The following is a 22,009-nucleotide window of genomic DNA, read 5'->3' on the forward strand; positions in this document are numbered from 1 at the left end:
AACCCCAGTCTACAGAGATGTGGTCTTAGATAACATCATCTAATAGCTCCAGCAGGATACCACTTTCACCATGCTCTGTGAGCCTCACTACCCAATACAAGGGTCATCCTCCAGCCCTGCCTAGCATACCCTCTAAAATGCTACTGCCTCATCCTATAACACACATCTATCCCCTAGCCTTCAGTTTCCTGAATACTACTTTTAACCACTCAAATATCAAATATGTATTATTTATCTTCTGTATTTCTGCTCCATCTCATGGAAATAGAAGGCTCTCAAGGGCAGAACTCACTGTTTTTGTTTCCTACCATAACCCCAGCTATAGAAGAATAGGCTCAGAGCAGGTTACCAATAAATATTTATGGCATGAATAAATGATTTACTCTGTAGGGTTGCTTTAAAACCATCAGCATGTCAACGTCTCTGGTTCCACCGCTACCCTGCAAATTACCATGTCCTCTTCTTACTGTGGTTGCATTGCGTCTTTTAGTCACAGAAGATGAAGCTAAATGCTCTTCTTCTCATGGTATGAAGCTCTGTAGTTTTAGCTTATTTATAGTTTTATCAGCCAACTATGTGGCAAGAACTCCACAGTGAATATTTCCAAAACCAGCATTTCTATACTTATGTGAAAACAGATCTGTTCACTGTCTGGTTCCCAGGCTCAGAGATGGCTTTTATGTTTGTTTGTTTGTTTGAATCTTAAAAAAATTCTTCAGTCAAAAAAATGAATGGAGGTAATAGGAAGTAAAAACTCCCTTTGAATACTGACTGAGAAAACCAGGAGCATGTGATTTAAACAAGGAAGTATGGTATTCAGAAGCAATGAACAACCTATCACTACAGTAGTAAATGTGACAATCCATTATCCATCTCATTTAAAGGGAGTATTGCTTTTTGCAAGGGGTAGGTGAATGGGCAAAGCCAAATGCTATAAACGTGAAATACAACTCCATGTAAAATACACATTGGGTATCCATTTTACCCCACGTGCCTCTAGTTAGCAAAGCTGTTTGGATGATAAGAAAAATGTATAGGCACTTAAAGCAAAACTTATAAACTTGCAACAGCAAGTTAATAACAAATTGATTACTTACCTGACATGCAGCCTAAAACCACTTATCCATAGTCTCCATTAAAATGAACCAAACTCCACTCAGGTGATCACAGATCATACAAAGCAGCCCGATTTTCTCTTTAATCATGTTCAAGGTTCCCCCACTCTTGCTTATTTTACTAGCGCCACTACTATTAATGTAACTCAAGGAACGCAATTCATTTCTAAATCTCCCTTGCCACTGATCAATAAACATTCACTTCTGACTTCCTGGCTCATTCCTGCTTCTGGCTTCTCCACTTTAACCATAATACAGTTTCCAGGTTAATCTGCCAAGAACAGTGATTCTGGCAAGTAATTCATCTGGTCACAAAGCGAGGGCAGCTCCCTATGGTCTAGCACACCAAGTTCATAGCCTTCCCCGTAGCCTCACCTGTCAAGTTCTTCTCCTGGATTAAGCCTTTACTTAACCCTGGGTCAGTTTGGTTTCCATGTTAATCGCCAAGACTCTGCACACTTGACTCCAGTCCTCATCTGGTCACCACTGGCCCTGGAGCAACTGGCTCAAAGAATATACAGATCAATGAATGAAAACCACAAACAGTAAACCGTAAGCCCTACCTACTGACTGTAGTAACATCTCTTTATATGAAGAACAGACTACTGCTCTTTCCTATAGAAATGCAGTAGGGTTGAGGAGGAGAAAGCCTATCAAACATAGTCTTCAGCCTCTCAAAATAAAAAGCGTGGAGGTACATTTGGCATTTCCCAAGTATCTTAACTGAACCTTCTGTGAAGGGAGAATTCTAACACAGTCCCCAGGAATTCCCAACCCCGTACATACCCTGCATAAATCCCAGGACAGTAAATATAATGGATTTTATTGTTATGTTTAGGTAAGGTTATACAGTGCCTTAATTTTAAGATAGGAAGATTACCTGGATGGACTTCGCCTGATCTCATGAATCCTTTAAAAGCAGAGAGTTTTCTTTGGCTGGTCGCAGAAGAGAAACTAAAGAGATTAGAAGTAAGGGGGATCTGATACAAGATTCTGCTGGAGCTGGTGAGAGGGCACTTGAGAAGGCCTAGGGCAAGGAAATGCCAGTGGCTTATAAAAACTTCTAGGAACTGATGGCAGCCCTTGGCTGATAGCCAAGACATATGGACCTCAATCCTGCCAAAAACCATGAATAAGCTTAGAAACCAATTTTCTGGGGCACCTGAGTGTCTCAGTGGTTGAGCCTTTGGCTCAGGTCGTGATCCAGGGTCCTGGGATCACGTCTTGCATCAGGATCCCTGCAGGAGGCCTGCTTCTTCCTCTGCCTATGTCTCTGCCTCTCTCTGTGTGTCTCTCATGAATAAATAAATAAAATCTTAAAAAAAGAGAGAAAGAAACTGATTTTCCCCAAAGTCTCAACCAAGAACACAGTCCAGCCAGCACCCTGAGTGTCAGACTGTGTGGGAGCAGAGAACCCAGTTGATCCATGATAGACTTTTGAGCAATACCATTGTGAACTAAGAAACAGTTGCTTGTGGAAATTTGTTACACAGCAACAGAAAACTAATACGCTTTCTTTTAAGCCAGCCATAAAAATAACATAAAATAACATCACATAAAAATAACATCACCCTGAAAGTACCTCCCATCAATTCCAGGATTGTCAATTGTCCTCATGGGCTAAATGTGTACTCAATGAGTGAAAAAGAAAGAAAAGTATAAGAAGCATTAAAGGAAATCTCTATCCTTCCTATGAAACCATGAAATCTGAGGACGAACAGGACATACACATCTTTAATGATAGTGACTACTTCTCAGAAATGTTAAAATAGGAATCAGCCCTTCTGCAATATTTTACTAATGTTCACATCAATAAGAGTAACATCAACATTATAACTTACTTAGGTTTCTATGATATATATTAGGAAAAGCATTCATCTTTTATTCATCAAAATGGTAATTGATTATCTACTATATCCTTTGTAAGTGCTTATTGATGAATTCCAAGGAATGCTAAGATACACATGCCATCCACATAGTGTAAGAAAAAGTAAATATCAGAGGATGCTTGCTCATTGCTTTTCTTAAGAAAAAGATATGTATTTCTTAGATATGTATTGTTAAAATATAAATAAATATTTAGCATTTCCTTTTGCTTTTATAAACAGTCGGCTGTTATTTCAATTTATACACATTTGTTTCTACTCCATATGAGGCTCTGTGCTAGCCACCAAAAACAGGTAAGTAAGCCAGCCCCTGCTTTCCAGTAACCTTCAAACTCTTAGGAGAGAGGAAAAAGAAAAGTCTATTGAGAATTAAAACAAAGGTGGCTCAGTTGGTTAAATGTCTGACTCTTGGGATCCCTGGGTGGTGCAGCGGTTTGGCGCCTGCCTTTGGCCCAGGGCGCGATCCTGGAGACCCGGGATCGAATCCCACATCAGGCTCCCGGTGCATGGAGCCTGCTTCTCCCTCTGTCTGTGTCTCTGCCTCTCTCTCTCTCTGTATCATAAATAATTAAAAAAAAAAAAATGTCTGACTCTTGATTTCAGCTCAATTCATGATCTGAGGGTGTGAGATTGAACCCTGCCTGGGGATCTTTAAGGGTGGGAGTGGAGCCTGCTTAAGATTCTCTCTCCCCCTCCCTCTGCCACTCTTCACCCTTGCTCACAAGCATACACTTTCTCAAAAAAAAAAAAAAAATTAAAGAATTAAAACAATTTCAATCAATACAGTATTATTTACTGGTGTGTGTGATATATAAGATGTAGTATAGTCTGGGAATTACACAGTGTTTGGTGTGATGGTGGTGAGTGATCAATTAAGAAAGTGTATATTTCATTTGTTTATTTGGGTTTTTCAGATTTCACAAATGAATGAAATCATATGGTATTTGTCTTTCTTTGACCGACTGTACTTAGCATAATATTCTCTAGGTCCATCCATGTTGTCAGAAATGGGAAGATCTCATTCTTTTTCATGGCCAAGTAATATTCCATTGCATGCATGCATGTGTAAGAGTGTGTGTGTCTGTGTGTGTGTACCAGTTCTATATCCATTTATCTAGATGGCTATTTGGGTTGCTACCATATCTTGGCTTATTTACAATGGCCAATAAGGATGCTGCAATAAACATGGGGTGCCTATCTTTTTGAATTAGTGTATTTGTTTTCTTTGCAGAAGTACTCAGTAGTTGATTTACTGGACCATATGTATTTCTATTTTTAAATTTTTGAGGAACCTCATAGTACTTTCTCAATGGGTAAAATGGGTGATAGACAGTGGGTACTACAGGCTTCCAGTTATGGAATGAGTAAGACAGGAGGATAAAGGAACAGCATAAGGAATATAATCATTGTTACTGTAATGGAGTTGTATAGTGATAAATGGTAGCTACATTTCTGATGAGCATAGCATAATGCACAGAATTGTTAAGTCACTATGCTGTACACAGTAAACTAAAGTAACATTGTGTGTCAACTGTATTTCAATTAAAAAAAAGAAAATTGAATGAAACACAAGAAAAAAAGAGTAAAATAAAGTCAGAATTTTGAAAAAAAGTGTATCTCCATCCATCCAAGATTTTTTTAAAACAGATTTTATTTATTTATGCATGAGAGACATATATAGAAAGAGGCAGAGACACAGGCAGAGAGAGAAGCAGGCTCCACGCAGGGAGCCCGACATCGGACTCGATCCCAGGTCTCCAGGATCACGCCCTAGGCCGCAGGCAGCGCTAAACCACTGCGCCACCAGGGCTGCCCCCATCCAAGATTATTAAAGAGTTACACAGAAACACAGAAGCATGTAATTAAGGGCAGTTCTGACATTTGTTGTAAGCCTAAGGATTGTGACCAGTGGCCTTTTTTTTTTATTATTATTAAAGAAAGCTAGCTTTTCATGAAATACTTCTATCTGTCATCTGCTTACATGTGAAAGGTAGTTGACAGTTCTTAACCTGCCACAATCAAGTTCTCCCATGTTTAAAACAATAGTCCGAGTACCACAAAATAGTGTCCCATCCATGGGAACAGAATACCACTTAGTTCACAAACTTCTAAAATTCTCCAAATAGAAACTTATATTAAAATAAAACTGACTTCCTAGAAACAGAGTAGAGCGTATGAGAGTTTGGGACCTAAATCAAACATACTAAACCTTTCATTCTTTACCCAGCAATGAAAATGACAATAACTATGTAACTGAAGAGACAGAGTGATTATAATAGAAAATACTGAACATTACAATTTTGGAACACACACACCCCCTGAATATCTATCATACCAGTCTTGTTGGGAGGAAATAAAAATCTTAATTCCTATAACTGTATAAAGATTTTTCTTAAGTGAGAAATTTCCCCCCAGGATAATGCTTATCTTATTTGGCATTTATTTTTCAAAAAGAATGAGCTATGACTCTTCACATAAGCTGTTTTCAAATTCCACCACTAAAAATTATTCCTAAAAGAAATTTCTTAAACTTGGTTGTCAGATGTTTCACATCTGCTGTCTGAGCTAGACAAAGTCAGGGATGTAGAACATAGTGTTTAGAAAACAGTCGGCACATAATGAATTCATGAGCAAAGGCAATGAAGCAAACAATACCTAACTCAAGCCCTGAGTTTATATATAAGCTGTAGAGATGTGGCTAATAAACACATGGAAAATCTAAAAGTGATTAAGAAGATATAATTTTACAAAAAATAACACCATCACAGAGAACGTAGGTACCCTTAGATATTAAGATGGTAAATTTCATGTGACGTGGGTTTGTTTTTTTTTACTACAGTTGAAAATAAAACAAGAAAAAAACCCAGTAATTCGAAACTAACTGTGAGATCACAAAACAATATGTGCCATAAATTCAAGTGAGAGTTTTGTCTTTAAAGGAGGCACCAGATGCGCCTCCAGTTTTGCTGACTACAACATGCATTACCATTACTTAGCCAAGTGAAGAAAGGGGGCGGGGACTCTATGCCAGGGTGAGAGCAGAGGCAATGAGCAGGGTTTGCAAAAAAGCATTCAAGATCTCAAGTAGATCAATAGGGCTGAGGAAGAGGATTCCAAGCTGGAGAACAGAAATGGCTGGTCAGGTAAATCAGAGCTCGCCGATGGCAAGAGGTGAGCATCCACCATACCTTACCTGTACCTTTTAGCCCCCAAGTCTACGGGAGTTAGTAAAAGGTTTGTAAGAATAAAGGTGACATGAAGACAATTTTATCAAGACGCACCTGTAGGCAATACACCAGGTAGACTAGAAAGAGAACACCTGAGGCAGAGTCACCAACTAGAGACAGCTTCAGCGATGGTATGTGATGAAAGAAGACGGGCACTTGACTTGAAACTCGGGAAAGACAGAGGAAAGAGCACATGTAAAAAAGTCAAGGAACCATGATAATGAATGAATGAATGCTGTGGGGTTCAGGTGATTTTCCACGGCTTTCCAAAGACAGTTCCTAGTAACAGGAGCTCAGTGGTATTCTAGCGGAAAAGCTAGCAGAGGATGCTGGTTTAGCAGGAAGATCCAGAGATCCATTGGTGACCACGTGAATTGAGTTCGGAGTAGCTGATCCATTAAGTGAATCGAGCAAGTGACATAAAGGTTGAGATCATCAATGTGCAAAGAATAGGTGGAATCAGGCGTGGGCGTGATGTTCCGGATGCAGAATGACCAAATGGCTGAGCCATGTGCCCTGGTGCAGGTGCACACGGCAGCCACAGGAAGTGGGGGGGACAAAGAGGACAGGAAGTGGGGGAGTTGAGCACCTCTGACCTAGCAAGTCAACAGAAAACAGAGCAGCAAGTCCCAAGGACCTGAGGCCAGGGAAAAAAGGAATGAAAGTGGCGCAGATTTGTAGATCAGGAGGGCAAACCTCCAGGAAGTACCAAAGAGAGGCGGTGCCGAGGGAAGGCGGAAGGGAAGGGAAGTCCAGGGTGAGCACAAGCAGGACAGCAACACACAGATATGTTGTGAGGTACAAGGCAAAGAGGGGACTCCACAGTGGAGATGAGGGAGTCAGGGTTCAGCAGGGTAAGAACAACAGTGAGATCAATGTTAACATTCTTTTTAAAATGAAAAATATTCAGCAGCACCAAAATATTCTTCCCCAACCCTTCAACAAAGGAACATTCAATGCTTCTATTTTTATCCTCAAAATATTCCTGGCTCTGTAATAATGAACTATGCTTAAGCACACTAGTGTTTCAGGCTGGGTTTCGGGATTATTAAGCAAGTATTTAGAACCAAATACTGAACTTCAGCAGCACATATATAACCCAGGGAGTGTGAATCTATTATGCTCATATGCTAATAACTGTTCTGGAGAAGCTGAAAGAGAGTTAAAAGAAATTAAGTCCTACTTTGACATTAACATTTTTCTCCCAAAATTCTCAAATTGGTGACCAAGCACACTAACCTCCTACAGGAAGAAGCTATTTAAAACAACAACAACAACAACAACACTAAAATCTCAATATTCATTACACACATGAAATAGCCTCTCAAGTATTGCAAGTGAGCAATAATTTACCGAAACAAGTATAAAATGTACAAAGAGAGAATTCCTCTATTACTGTTTGATGGGAAATGACCTCTTAGAAGATTTACAAAGTATCATTGCTTGATTAATATCAGTTTGAAGAAAAGAGAGAGAGGGAAAAAGAGAACACAGATTAATTCCAATCTCAGGAGGTCTCTGGTGCCCCTGGTTGGTCAGCTGCCCTGCCTCAGTGGCTAGAACCATAGCCCTGGCCCCATGGCCTCCAGGGACAACGCTGAGGACACCAGAGGAGGAAGCAAACATGGTGCCCTCCAAGTACACCCCAGATACAGCCGCAGTTATACACCCTAGCCCTCAAACCTCACAACAAGAATCCTACCAAACACAGACCATGATGTCAAAGCTCAGGGAACTAGTACTTACCTTTTCCCCAGACAGGCAACAACTGCTGGACTAGAGGGGATGAGAATTCCTTCACCATTTGAAATCTTCCAGAACGCTCATGCTTCCAAAAGATGTAGGGTATCTCATTCTTCTATAGTCTTTACCGTTTTCAAAGAAAAGAATTCTACTGACAGTTTCCATTTCCCACTCATTTAGGTTCACTCCTGGAATATCACTTCAGTATTGTTTGAAAATGCTCCCTACCATCACCAGTATTTTCTCTTTATAACTCTTCCACCCAACCTTCTTCGACTTTTAAAGTGCGTTAGCATTATGGTTGTCCAACAACATCAGCCGTTGAAATGTGTCAAATGTGTGTATACACCAGTCTCCTCAGTTCAAGCTGTAAGACCTGAAGACCCTATGGACTGTAAATTTAACAAATTCTCTCCAGTATTTGTGAAGCCACAAAGCATTGCACATTGAGTTGGACATTGGTCACTATAACAAATCAGACCTCCACAGCCATCATTTGGCAGAATGGTGCAGTCTAGTGTAAGACAGGAGATGCAGTATTTTGAACTGCCCAAGCAGTGGTTGCCTGACTTGACATAAGTCATGTTCTCACAAAAGTGAATCTGCACATGATACAAGTTGAAGATTAAGAAATGTGAACACAAGTCCGTGTGTTCTACAGTAAGATGTGCGTATGATTTCCTTCTTCAAATCTCTGCTCTCCGTGGGTTCCTAAAGTTGAAATGGCAAGGAAGCCATTCTGATTATCTTGGGTTTGTTAACCGGTGACCACACGCTTCATGAGGATTCTTGGTATACACAGTCTTAACAGAAAAAATACATGTGCATGGAAGTACAAGACTTCATTTTATATCTGAAAGTTATGTCTGGGCTCCTACAACCTCTCTGTGCCTCAGTTTCTTTATCTATGAAGTGGGCCCTCTTCAGAATTGCCACAGAAACATGCAAATAATTTCTGAAAACGTGGAAGCCCTAGGAGACTGGATTATTAAGATTTTACAATAAAGCCTATAAAATACTTATAACATACTTAGAAATACAGTATGGGTTAGATCAGGAAAACAGTTCAATTCGTTGATTCGGTGACTATATATTTATAGAGTACCCACTGGGTGCCAGGCACTGCTCTCTAGGCCCTGGGGATAGAGCAGTCAACAGACAGACCTTCCTGACCTCATGGAGCTTACCATGCACCTCTACTAGAAAACATTCTCACCGGAGAGCCACGCAGCAGCAAGGGAGAGTGTGATCATGCTGTGAGAGAGGGGACAGTGCTGTGCAGCCCTAATTACTGCTGATGTACCCAGAATTGCCTTGGGCGGCTAGAGAATGCAATTCTAGTGTGCTCTGAACCACACAAGATGGCAGACTCAGGGCTATGCCTCCCCCTGTAATAAACGTGGTAATAACTATTCTAATTGCACAGACGTACACCACACTGACTTACTGTCAGATTACAATTAATTCACTTCACTAATTTTTAAAATAACTTTTTAACAGACTATTAAGCTTCAACTTCTAACTAATTAAAGCTGCTTAAAAGGAGAGCTTTATTTCACCCAGTTAACTCATTATTTCCTAAAACTAAATGGTGTAAGTGTTATATAACCTCTTTACTACTCAACATATTTAATGGATACAACAGTTTGAGGGCCTTGTTTCAATTCATTCACATAGTATTTTGCCCTTGTCTCATGAGAATTTCCAAGTGCTACCCGATTTTAACCAGAACTGGTACTCCTCTAACAAATACCCATGAATCTCTAAAATCGGATGGGGGAGTGAGTTGTGTTGGCTTGAAGCTAAGCGACAGCTGAAATATTTCAAATTGGCTTTTATTTTGTGACTCTATTGGGTGAGGTCTATAATTTGCAAAATTACTAAGCTGATTAGTTTGTAATTCTAATACCCACAGTCTGGCCAACTAATGTCCATCCAAATGAGAAATTACTACAGGGACTTACTTTGATTCTTTTGTTGCAATCCTAACAGCTTCTTTATTTACCTGGTAGCCACTGCTTTCCTTTGGGGATTTTAGCATATAGAGGTTTGCTGTGTAAAATATTTATTTTTTTCACTTCATTCAAAGGTAGCTTTGATACACTAAGGTGAGCTTATAAAGCATAAACTATTATCATAGGTACAATATATTTTCTGTATGTACACAGAAGTTTTCTAAATAAGGCTATCGGTTAGCTTATAAAGGGCTGGGCATACAGCTGTATAGACTGTAGATGATGCAGAGGAATGTCATGACCATGGTGGTCTCTGTGAGTGGCACCCTAGGACCATATATGATTCATCTGTACAAGTGTATATGGTACCTCTGAACACTTAAATGTCTAGGTATGAGTCCAGGCTGCTACAGGAAGTAATTTCCAGGTAGCACAGTGCTTTAGGCAAGCCCCTACCACTTCGAAAAGCTATATAAGTACCAGACAAATAGTAGTCATAGTCATTGGGTCAAATACCTCTTGTCAAAGAGTAAATGTATATTCACATGATCAAACCACATAAAGAAGAAATCAGGGACCATTATATTAATTTTTCAGAGAGACAGTCCACCAGCATAGCATTTAAGAGAATGGAATTCTAGAATCAGTCTGATTATGTGCAAATCCTTTTTCACTATTATTAATAGTGCCTGACCATCGTAAACACTGTTTAAGTGTTCAGATTTAGAATGAGTATCATTGGGTGAGAAAATCAAAGCAGAGAAAGATTAGATACCTTGTCATGGGTTTCAGAATTAGCCAGTGATTTATTCCAGAATGGAAATAACACCTCTTGATTTACAGGAAAGAGTTCTCATGAGACCACAGTGTTCTACATCCCAACTTTCTGATGAAGGTAAAACCCATAACTTGAAGTAATTCTGATACCTGAAAAGCAAACTCCTATGCACCTGAGTGCTTTGATTACTGACACGGGTCATCCTTCACAGGCCACCAGGGCTGATACACAGGGCATTCCAAAGCCATGTGCCGGGGGCTGACATTTATTTACCAGCCACCTCTTCTGACCTAGTAGACAAATAACTCCAGTTTACACAATCAGCCGTCAATAAGACTTCCAATCCTAGGTGGGAATAATGGTCCGAAAGCTCTCTTGCCCTGCCCCAGCGAGGTGTCTACTGCTTTCATTCATGTTCTTTAAATATCAGCCGATCCCTGGTGTGCTACGCTCGTACCCTGGAAAATCATGTCATCCATTTCAGTGCAAACAGTGTCTATTCCGGGTGCCCTGAGGGAGAGGGGTGTATTCTGAAGATGAAAGCATCACTCGAAGTCTCAGGAGCCGAAAAGAGCCAGGCCCATTTCCATAGTGTGAAGTGGGGCTGCCAGAAATCATAAAAGGCCTGGCATGCTAATGAACAGCTGCTTTTTCTCTATTTCAATTCTCCTACAAGGATCCAGGGAGATTTAGTAACTGGTTTTGACGCAGATTGTAGCTTTTAGATAGTGGAAAACAATAGGACACACAGGAAACAAGTTCCTTACCCCCATCTCGACCTAGAGTACTGGAAAGTGCCGTCCCACCCCATCAACTCTGGCACACAGGGGGTGCACACATTACGTAGGCATGCCACAGCCGTTCAGAGTACCTCTTAAACCATTCCAGAGAGGCTGCTGTACTAGCATCACCTAACCAGTTCCCCTCACTTGCGAAATGAGACAGGGAGAGCTCAGTGGGAAGAATTAAAATGTGCATAGCCAAATATCCAGGTAAACTAGAAGGGTGAATGAACTAGAAACAGACCTGCTGTGTGAAACAATCTGTGTACAAAGCAGCCAAGTCCCAAATAGGTCACACAATATCTGTCTCTGCATGACATTGACATTTTACCCACCACTCTCATTACAGTTGCTTTGGGCTAGAAAATCAGGAAAAAGCACCCAAACCCTGTTTCTTAACAACTTAATAAAAATGCATATGTTCTATTTTTAAACCAATTAACATCTGTGATTTTAGAATGTCTTCATCATAAATGCAATTAGTGTAATAACATGGATCGAGGATAGAGCATGGTATCTAGGAAGAAGGAATAACATTATTTTCAGCCCAATAACATTACTTGTTCTAATTTGCCACCTGATTGTAAGGGTCAAATCATAAATTACATGTCTTACGGAAGCAAAGAAAGCAAGAATCTACTTCTCTGCGTGGTAAACACAAGGAGGCTAAGGCTTGGAAAATTTACACAGTGTTTGAGGTCAAATCCTACCAAGAACTGAAGCTAGGCACCCCCCACCCCCTTGCTTATTCCCTACCAGACGGACTCAGGGACAAGGAAATATGGGTAATTCTCAGCGCCACTTCCAGACTTAAAGCAGAAGTTAGCCGTCTGCCAACCATCTGGTGATAAGATCACTGTGGGATTACCAAGTCCTGTAGCTAAAATGGAGAATGTTTAGGGAACATCCTCACTTACCAGATGGTTCACGCCAGGAAGTCCTGTGCATCCCAAGTTGTTCCTCCACCAACCACTGCAGCCCAGAACCTCAATGTCACATGTTGGTGACAGGTGGCGACCACTATGGTGAGTGAACTGCACCGTTCAGAGTAACGCCCTCACTTTCCCTATCTGGCTGCAACACTCCCCAGTTTATAGGTGTACCTGCTGCGAGTTCTTCCTGTTGTAGCTTCCCTAAGTAGGCAGAAGCTACAGGACACTGACCAATCCAAATTGGGGAGGAGGGGACAGAGCGTCACGAAAGAACATTTGCTAACATGGTGGCTGAGATACTACCACCTATTAAGTGATGGGGTCCACCAAATATCTAATCATGGCAGTCTGTTTTCAGTTTTGGTAAAAGGGGAGATTAGGAGAAGAGTGGGAAACATCACCATGTTTTTTTTTTTTTTTAAAGATTTGTTTATTTATTTATGAGAGATACAGAGAGAGACACAGAGACATAGGCAGAGGGAGATGCAGGCTCCATGCAGGGAGCTGGACGTGGGACTCGATCCTGGATCCTGTGAGCCAGAGGAGACACTCAACCGCTGGGCCACCCAGGTGTCCCATATCATGTTTTACATTAAAAGTGTGGTTCTACTTCCTGCTGGAAAAAACATTTCCACTTAATGTTTATTCACATGATTAAGTTACTGTGCTGTACCCTAAGACTTCCCTAGTCCTAGCCCCCTGCTTAAAACAAAAAACTGTGTGCATTTGCCACTAAAATTTATTTTACTGATAAACTACCAAAGGCCAACAAGGCAGCCGGAAAAAAAAGAAGGGCAGTAGAGAAAGGAAAAGCATCATGGGTGGACATTTTAAGCCTCATTGAAAATGAGTTTAAAAATGCTTTCTGATCTAGGGGGTGACCATCCAGGAGCACCTGGGTCTCTGTGGGTATATCAACTTCTCTTCATGAGTATTATTTCAGATACTGGTAAAAATGAAATGCTTAGAGAAAAACAAACTACTTTTGCTTTTATGTTCAAAAAAATTGTCACAGAATGCTGATGCATTAGCTTTGGGGACAGAATAATTTGTGCCCCAAAGCAGGAAAAAGTAAATGCTTTGCAAGAGCAAAAGAAAAAGAACAGAGAGTGGAGGCAGGTATGGTTTGTCAAAAAAGAGGTGACCTTCAGAGAAGGAGGTCACGTGACCTCTCTATGTGCCACAAACCACGGCGGCAAGAGGACAGAGCAGGACTCAGCTGTGAAATTCCTGGTGCCCTTCCCAGTACCCAACAGACCTGCCCGGCTTCTAACACAGCCTATGAAATGGAAACAATTTATTAAACTTATTTAATAAATTTATTAAATTTATTTAATTACTATTTTAAAAATCGTGTGAAAAGAGTACTAGGGAGTAAAATTTCAAGACTGTGTGTGATCCCACATTGATGAGACTTTCTACACGGATGGTGAGAAGTTCCACAGGGAGCTGGTGACAAAGCCTTCTGTAGAACACAAAGCCCATGGTGCTTTAGGTTGCCGCCACGCCTCTGCCAAGCAGCATGGGATCTAATAGGTATTAAACACATTTCATGCATTCTGAGGGAAATGAGTTCAGTCTTTGTCTTTTCTGTGGGTTTTTCTTGAAAGATTTTATTTATTTTTTCATGAGACACACAAAGAGAGAGGCAGAGACACAGGCAGAGAGAGAAGAATGCTCCCTGCAGAGAGCCCAATGTGGGACTCGATCCCAGGACCCCAGGATCACGCCCTGAGCTGAAGGTAGATGCTCAACCTCTGGGCCACCCAGGAGCCTCAAGTTCAGTCTTTGAATCACATTAAGAATCATCTAAGCTCTCTGCATTTTTAACATAACCCCTACATAGGAGGCTCTCACAAGGACAGTCTCCCAGTTCTCTTAGTGTGAGGATGACTCAAGGATCAGTTTACCTCCCTATAGCAGGGCCAGTAAGAAGGCTGGGGATTGCCAGCCAGCCAGGATAACTGTACCCTAATCCCAGGCACTGAAGGTGACACTGTGCAGAATTACCTCAGGGACAAGGGGGAAATGCATTTGCCTGAATTAACACAGTGGTAATATGCTTTCCTCAGCTCCCTCAGGAAATTTCTATCAAAAAATCTCTGTGGGGCAGCCCGGGTGGCTTAGTGGTTTAGCGCAGCCTTCAGCCCAGGGCATGATCCTGGAGTCCTGGGATCCAGTCCCACGTCAGGCTCCCTGCATGAAGTCTGCTTCTCCCTCTGCCTGAGTCTCTACCTCTCTGTCTCTCTCTACTCTCTGTGTCTCTCATGAATAAATAAATAAAATCCTAAAAAAAAGATCTCTGTGGCCCAGGAGAATGCGAAATTTACAGAAGCCCAGGATTAGGTGAAATCGATCTGGCAAATTAAGTCTGTTGTTTCCAAAGGCAGGAGCCCAGTCTTTCCATAAGGTCAGTCCAGTGGCTGCCCAAGACATGTTACGTGAACTATTAGATGCACAAATAGAAACACATGACTATTTAGGAAATCCCAATACCAGCTCTCCTCCTATGGGTCCCAGATAAAAGAAGTCTGTCCCCTTGCTGGAGTAGGTACTTAATCACTTTCAATATAACTTAAGGTACTAGTTACTTCCCATAAATATTTTAATTACATAAAATACTTATATTAAGAATAACAATGGAAAATTTTATCTTTGCTGAATTCTTATAAATATTTTAAGTGATGGCAACTATAAAATAGTCTCAATTTTCTCTTCTGTAAAATCAAGAAGCTGAAGTGAAATTTGCATCTCTATCTTAAGCATGCCATGATTTCACATGCAAATACAATACAGCTTCTAGTGCAGAGAACAGTCATCAATAATGTTCCCAAGATTGATGGGGAGGCATGATGGCAGCTTTGCCACCTGATCCAGAATGAGTAATATCTGAGACTTAAAATGTAAGCAAAAAGAGGCTAACACACATTTATATGTGTATTAGCAATCACTCAAGGAGAAAAGGCCAGTTGGCTTTTTCTTTTCTTTTCTAAGATTTTATTTATTCATGAGAGACACAGAGAGACAGGCAGAGACACAACCAGAGGGAGACACAGAGAGAGGCAGACACACTGGCAGAGGGAGAACAGGCTCCCTGCAGGGAGCCCAATGTGCGACTAGATCCCAGGACCCCGGGATCACGCCCTGAGACTAAGGCAGACGCTCAACCACTAAGCCAGCCAGGTGCCCTGCCAACTGGCTTATCAAGAGGTGCAATGATCCTCCTAGTCATACCTTTTGAAGATTAAGAAACAAAAATTGGGTGAGTTCCTAGGTCAGAACAATCTAGAATTCATTTGGCCCCTACATTCTGCATTTCAAACCCAGACAGTCCCTGTTTGTGTCATGTTTTGGTGATGCCTATCTGTCCAGCAGACAAAGAGAGAAGAGCAACCTCTGAAGTGGAATGCTAACCAGGGTGGGTGGAAAGGTGACCCTGAACAACAATGAGAGAGAGAAGAAATATTTGCTCTCTGGTTCTAATTAACTCAGGAAACAAGTCACAAAACGTAGCCAAGAATGGTACTCATTGAAAAGGGATGCTACTAGAAAAACTTTAAAGATTATACACAGTACTCCTTGTTAAAACAGAGCTTCATCTACATGATTTGAGTTTGCAACTTAAATTGGGAACATTTTAAATCAGTACAACAGGCAAATTTCCTTTCAGAGAAGGAAAGCCAAATTTCACATTTGGGTATGAAACCCTGGAAAAGCAGTATATTTTTTTTTAAAGAATCGTATGTAGTAACAATTAGAATTTATGTACTGTAAATAACAGGTTTTGCAGGTTCATTAGAGCCTAGGATTAGAAAACCAAGTTGGCACAAAAAATTAACACGTACTTAATGTCATTCATATATGAAAGATCTATCAATAACTTACTGGTGTCTAAAAAACTCTGAAAAACTAAAACATACCATCAGATGTTTCTCTTTCTTCAACTAAACAGTAACACAAGGATGGAAGGGAGGGAGCAAGGAAAGAAGGAAGGAGAAAAGGAAGGAAGGAGGATTGATTATTAATCAGAAAAACACAGTCTAGGAAAATCTGAGTTTATATTACAGAAATTCAAAAAAGAAAAATAAAAACAGTACTTGGAAAAGAAAAACTCAAATGTTCCTATGATTTGAAGAACTGTATGTATATTACATATGCAAATAAATTCCTGCTTAAATGGTTTGTTCTTTGATGGTACTTGGGTCAGATCTAAACCAAAAGCAAAGAAGTCTCCGAGAGTTTTAAACCAAAGGTTACTCTGGCAGGGGCCAGGGGTATGGAGGGGAGGAGCTCACTAACATCCCATTCAGAACAGGAATTAAACTACTCCCTGGTTTCCAGAAACTTTCACTTGTGGTGCTACAAATCTTAAGTAGCTGCACTTTTTTTACTTGTTTAATCTCAGGGCAAACCATAATCTATGTACAACCATGTAACAAAGTCAAATTTTTAAGTTGTGCAAATATCCAAATAATAATAAAAAAAAACCATAATGATTGTGTGTCAGTTCATTCAAATGCAAAAATCTTTAAAGATTGTGATGAAAAGAGGTGAATATCTGTTGCTGGAAAAAATGCCAATAAGCCAGTTCAGGAGTTACAGTGCTAGATTTCTATCATGAGGAAGAAATGCTGGCAGATAAGAGAGTAAGTCTGATTTCAAACAGAACTGTGCACTTCTGGCTGAACCTGGGTCTTTCCTGTGAAATGCAACCAGAATACTGTTCTCTGCCAGAAAACAGTGATGCTAATAGAAGCAGAATGTTTTCTTCCCAAGTTAGCTGAGGAAAGATGTAGCAAAGGACATTGACAAAACTACTCAAAGAGTTGGATTTAACTCCATGTCAGAGATGTACTACCAGGGATTCTAACAGAGAGGCTGGGAGCGGGGGGGGGGGGGGGGGGGGGGGTTGCCCAAGTCAGCAGAAGGGCAGGGGTAGCTGCATTATTACTCAAGGGTGGTTGCTGCTGTTAGTTTGAATTCTCCTCAGGACCTCTGAAGAAGACACCTGAGGCCACTGCCCAGGAATAGGAGAGCAGGGCCAGATAGGGCCTGGCTCAAGGTCCTTCTTAAAACCAAGCAGGAGGTGGGTAGGGAGGGGCAGGAGGGCAGAAATAGAGGGAGAGGGGGCAAGAAAAGAAAGAAGTAGAAGCTTCAAAGGGAGGGCAGAAGGGCGGAGGGGTGGAGGAGACAGATCCCCAGGCCATAAGCATCCTAAACTAAGGACAGAACAAAGAACTAGTTTCACTGCTTTCAAATACACACTAAATGTCACTCCCACTGAAAGGTCTTTATTTATAGTTTAAACTCAATTACAGTAATACTAAAGGCAAATTTGAAAAATCATCATATTCTCAGTATTCTAACAAGGGCATTTTCAGTTCTCCAATTGCCTTGCTGTGTCTTTAATTCAGTTCCCATCTTCACTGAGCATGCTCTCTGCCAGGCCCAGGTGCAAGGATCACAAGACAGGCTTCTACCACCAGAAGGGCTCAAACACACTTGCATCCTCAGGTGACTCACGGTCACTTGAATTACATACTTTTTTCTTTAAGAGACATTCTTAAGCCATGGAATGTCATTTGTTTCAAGTGTACCAAAAGTAAATGTGTAAAAAAAAAAAAATAGTGAGACTGGCACCTGGATGGCTCAGTGAGTTAAGCATCTGCCTTTGGCTCAGGTCATGATCTCAGGGTCCTGGAATTGAGTCCCACATCAGGCTCCCGGCTCAGCAGGGAGTCTGCTTCTTTCTCTCCCTCTGCCCCTGCCTCCCAACAATATCTCTCTCAAATAAATTGATAACATCTTTAAAAAAAATAGTAAGAAATTCTCTAATATACCAAAAACTCAAATGTGTTTTGGTTCAAAGTATAGGAAAAAAAAGAATGTCAAAGTTTTTCCTAGAAGCTCCACTTAATTTAGGTATAGTAGAATAAAATGTTATTAGAGTTCAGTTTGTTTCCCCTTTTATAGTTTTGGAACAACCATATAACATGGGTGATAATACTTCAATATACTTAATATTTAAGAATGATGAAAGAAAGGCACTAATGAGAAAGACCAAAATATTTACACATATATATTGTGATTAAAGACATATATAGGTAGGGTAAGGTATTCTAAAGTCATTCAAGATCTACTATCTTTATTCATAGAGTAGTTTTACAATTTCATAAAAATCCAACAGAAGGCTGTCCTTCCTATTTAAAAAGTGGACGCTAATAGGAACAAAAAGATTATAGTAGTATATAACTCTTAATTATTCACTCCAATAGTTAATCATAAACAAAGCCTTTTTGAGTTAACTTTTGTGTCCTAAGTAGACAGTAATTTAATAAAGCTAATGATGAGATTGTACAAAAATGTTTCAATAAATACATACTGTCTGATTGACAAACTGAATTTGTGGCCATTCTTTTTTTCCTTTTTTTTTTTAAGATTTTATTTATTTATTTATTTACTTGAGAGAGAGAGAGAGAGAGAGAGTAAGCAAGCACGGGCAGGGGGAGGGGCAAAGGCAGAAGGAGAAGCAGACTCCCTGCTGAGCAAGGAGCTTAAGGCAGGGGTTCAATCCCAGGACCCCAGGATTCTGACCTGAGCTAAAGGCAGAGGCTTATCTGACTGAGCCTCTCAGGTGCCCCATGAATCTGTAGCCATTCTCACATACTACTATTAGATATTAGCCAGCACTCAGGGTCACCATATCTGTCCCATTCTAAATACCTTTGCTGATAATGCTATTGTTAGGTTACCATTACCCCTAAGGGCTACCATTTGTTGAGTGCTATGTGCCTGGCACCACCCCCCATGTTAGGGGCACTAACCCCCATGCAGTCAAAAATCCACATATAACTTCTGTCTCCCCCAAAACTTACCTACTTGATAGCTTACTGCAGACAGAAGCCTTAATGATAACATAATCGATTCACTGTATTTCGTATGTAACATGTGTTCTATACTGTTTCTTACAACAATGTAAGCTAGAGGAAAGAACATGTTAAAACCATATGAAATAGAAAATACATTTACAATACTGTACATTTATTTATTGAAAAAAAAAAACCTTCATATAAGTGAATCCACACAGTTCAGACCCATGTGGTACAAGGATCAACTGTATAGGAGCAGCCTGTTTAAAACCATGAGAAGTAAATGTTATTATCTCTACTCTTCAGAAAGTGCAACAAAAGTTACTTCTATGTTGCAGCTCATTCATTTAATGCTCACCATAATCCTTGACAGATGAAGACACCGGGGCACAGAGCCAACAGTCTTCCCAACATCATATACATCATGTGACAGAGCACACAGATCTTTGGGATGTCAAAGCCACGATCTTATCCACCGTCCCCAAGGAATGTGGCTCTCCATGTCTGCCCTCCATCCCATCTACAATAAGGGCTAGAAGAACAGATAGGAAAGGGGCCAGGGCTGGTGTGGCCAGAGCTGAACCCCTAATCCACAAGCCAACTCTTAAATCGGGTTAGGACCTATCCTCCAAGGTTCCCTGAAGAAACTTACAACCAGGAAACTGAAATCCGGCCTCATAGCTGGCACAGCTCAGTGGTCCCAGGGATGTGTGACCCAATAAAGAGCCTTGTTCTGAATAGGTGCCCTATGTCCATTCAGTGGTCACCAACTGCTTACTTATTATGATCTACTATGTGCCCATCCACACTAGGCTCCAGGTTACTGAGCTAAATAAGCCAGAGGCCAACCTCAACAACCTACAGTGTAGGGAGACCAACAACATGGAAACAAAGGCTGTTGGAATCATGGCAAAGTTCTTGCAGCAGGGAGCATCAAGGAGGGAGGGCATTGATTCTAATAGTGTGCATGGAGGTTAACAAAGCCTAAAAGGAAGGGTAGTAGGGAGCCGAGTCTTGGAAGTAAGGCCAGGAAGCCTTACTCCAGGAGGAAGGCAAGAAGCCATGGTGAGCAGCAGTCCCGCTGGGAGGAAGACACCTGTGCTGGCCATGAGCTGACTCACAACCACTGACCTAAGGACAGACAGAGGCACTGGGAAAATGAGACTAATGTCCCAAGAATCACATAGAGTAGTATGTTCACTACGGAAGATGTTTTCGGCTTAGGGAGAAGTTCTCCATTCCCACCCAGCACTCAAAATGAGGGTGCTCACCTTGACCTGAGTCCAGGCATCCCAAGGAATACTGCAATGACTAATGCATTCTTAATGCCATTTGGCCTAAGTGACAGCTTAACCACAAAGGGACCTCAAAACACCAACGTGAACTAAAAGCACATGGGAGTGCCAGCAGCCACCCCACCCCATAGAAACTGCCCTTTCAATTAGCAAAGACCAAAACAAAAATAAATAAATAAGGTGCTAAAAAATAAATAAGGTACTATATTTGGCAGAAATTACGAAACCACGTTTACCAACTAGATGAAGGCACTCAGTACAGAATGCACACCTTTATTAACAGGAGTCTACTCATGGAGAGGAATGTAACATGTCTACACCTCGACTGAAGCAGTACTATCTCTGGAGAGTGGCTTTAGTGTAGACAGCCACGTTCTATGTTATAGACCTGTGACATCTCATTTTTGTGCAATCTAGGTACTGTGTTAGTGGTCGCAAAAAAAATATAGCAAATCTCATGCCAAGTGAGAATACTTAGAAATTCACTCGTCGGGAGACAGTACACCTGCTGTGCTTTTTACTCATCTCTGAAAGCGACTGTGACTCTAACAGTCCACACCGGGGAGGTTATACATATCCACAGGATTCACAAAAAGCCACTGCAGGTAAACACTCGGGCAACTTGAGAAAGGGCCAGGAGAGCCCTCGCATTCCTGCCACGGGCCAAGAGACAGGGACGGGTATGTGTGCCCAGGACTGTGCGCAGCACAGGGCGGACTTCCCAAAGGCGTGCTGGACGAATTCATGGCAAGAAAGGAGAGGAGGAAGGAGCGGAGGAGGCGAGAAGAGAAAGGGACAGGGAAAGGAGGGAACAGAAGGGAGGAATAGAAGGTAAATCGGAATGGAAACAGTGGACATCTAAATTCTGCTCGACAAATAAAAGATCGTTTTTACTTTATGATCGTCAGTGTTACACATACATTTAATAATAGACGTTTTAACACAGAATTACCTTTGATTCCCCTCCCTTTCATACCTTCAAGAGTCCTGTTAATGCTCAATTCAAGATGCAGAAAAAGGCTAGGTGCTCTGGATGTCCAGCCGGCGATTTCTAAAGGGAAAGATTTAAAAGTCAATCTGGAGAACAAAAGTGATTAATTTTTCAAGTATCATTAAAAAGAGACCGATTTTCACTGAAGAGACAGTGTATTTCCTAATATACCTGGGGAAAAAAATTCATGCCCAAAGCCTCTTGCAAATAAATACAGCTGCTCTAGCAAACTTGAAGTTGATTCTAGAAGAAAACAAAAATCAATCGTAGGGTGGGCTTTGTTTGTGCATTTATTGGAAAACAAACCAAACAAGGAGCCTGTGTACTGCTACTGCCTATAGCCCCCGCCGCGGTGCCCTGTGCCACTCCAAACACAACACCTCCGCCCACCTGGTCAGTCCTTCTAGGTCACTAAACCATGCAGGAAACGAGGTAG

General features: G+C 41.1%; 1 protein-coding gene across 10 annotated transcripts in view; it reads right to left on the minus strand.

The window, feature by feature from the left end:
- FAM110B (family with sequence similarity 110 member B) overlaps nt 1–22,009 on the minus strand; it is a 224,527-nt gene that overhangs the window by 88,633 nt on the left and 113,885 nt on the right. For 2 of the 10 annotated variants that reach the window (XM_077876887.1, XM_077876883.1), the window contains exons 2-3: nt 21,559–21,633; nt 1,491–1,616 (exon numbers count right to left, since the gene is read on the minus strand). The exons of 1 other annotated variant lie outside the window; for it this stretch is intronic. The gene's annotated coding sequence lies outside the window, so the exon portion shown is untranslated. Of the gene's footprint in view, nt 1–1,490; nt 1,617–19,645; nt 19,917–21,534; nt 21,634–21,744; nt 21,806–22,009 lie in introns of those variants that run through there. 7 more of the 10 variants (XM_077876882.1, XM_077876879.1, XM_077876884.1 and 4 more) reach the window with 6 other exon arrangements.

This window comes from Canis aureus, chromosome 28, assembly GCF_053574225.1.
Source record: "Canis aureus isolate CA01 chromosome 28, VMU_Caureus_v.1.0, whole genome shotgun sequence".
Lineage (NCBI taxonomy): Eukaryota > Metazoa > Chordata > Mammalia > Carnivora > Canidae > Canis > Canis aureus.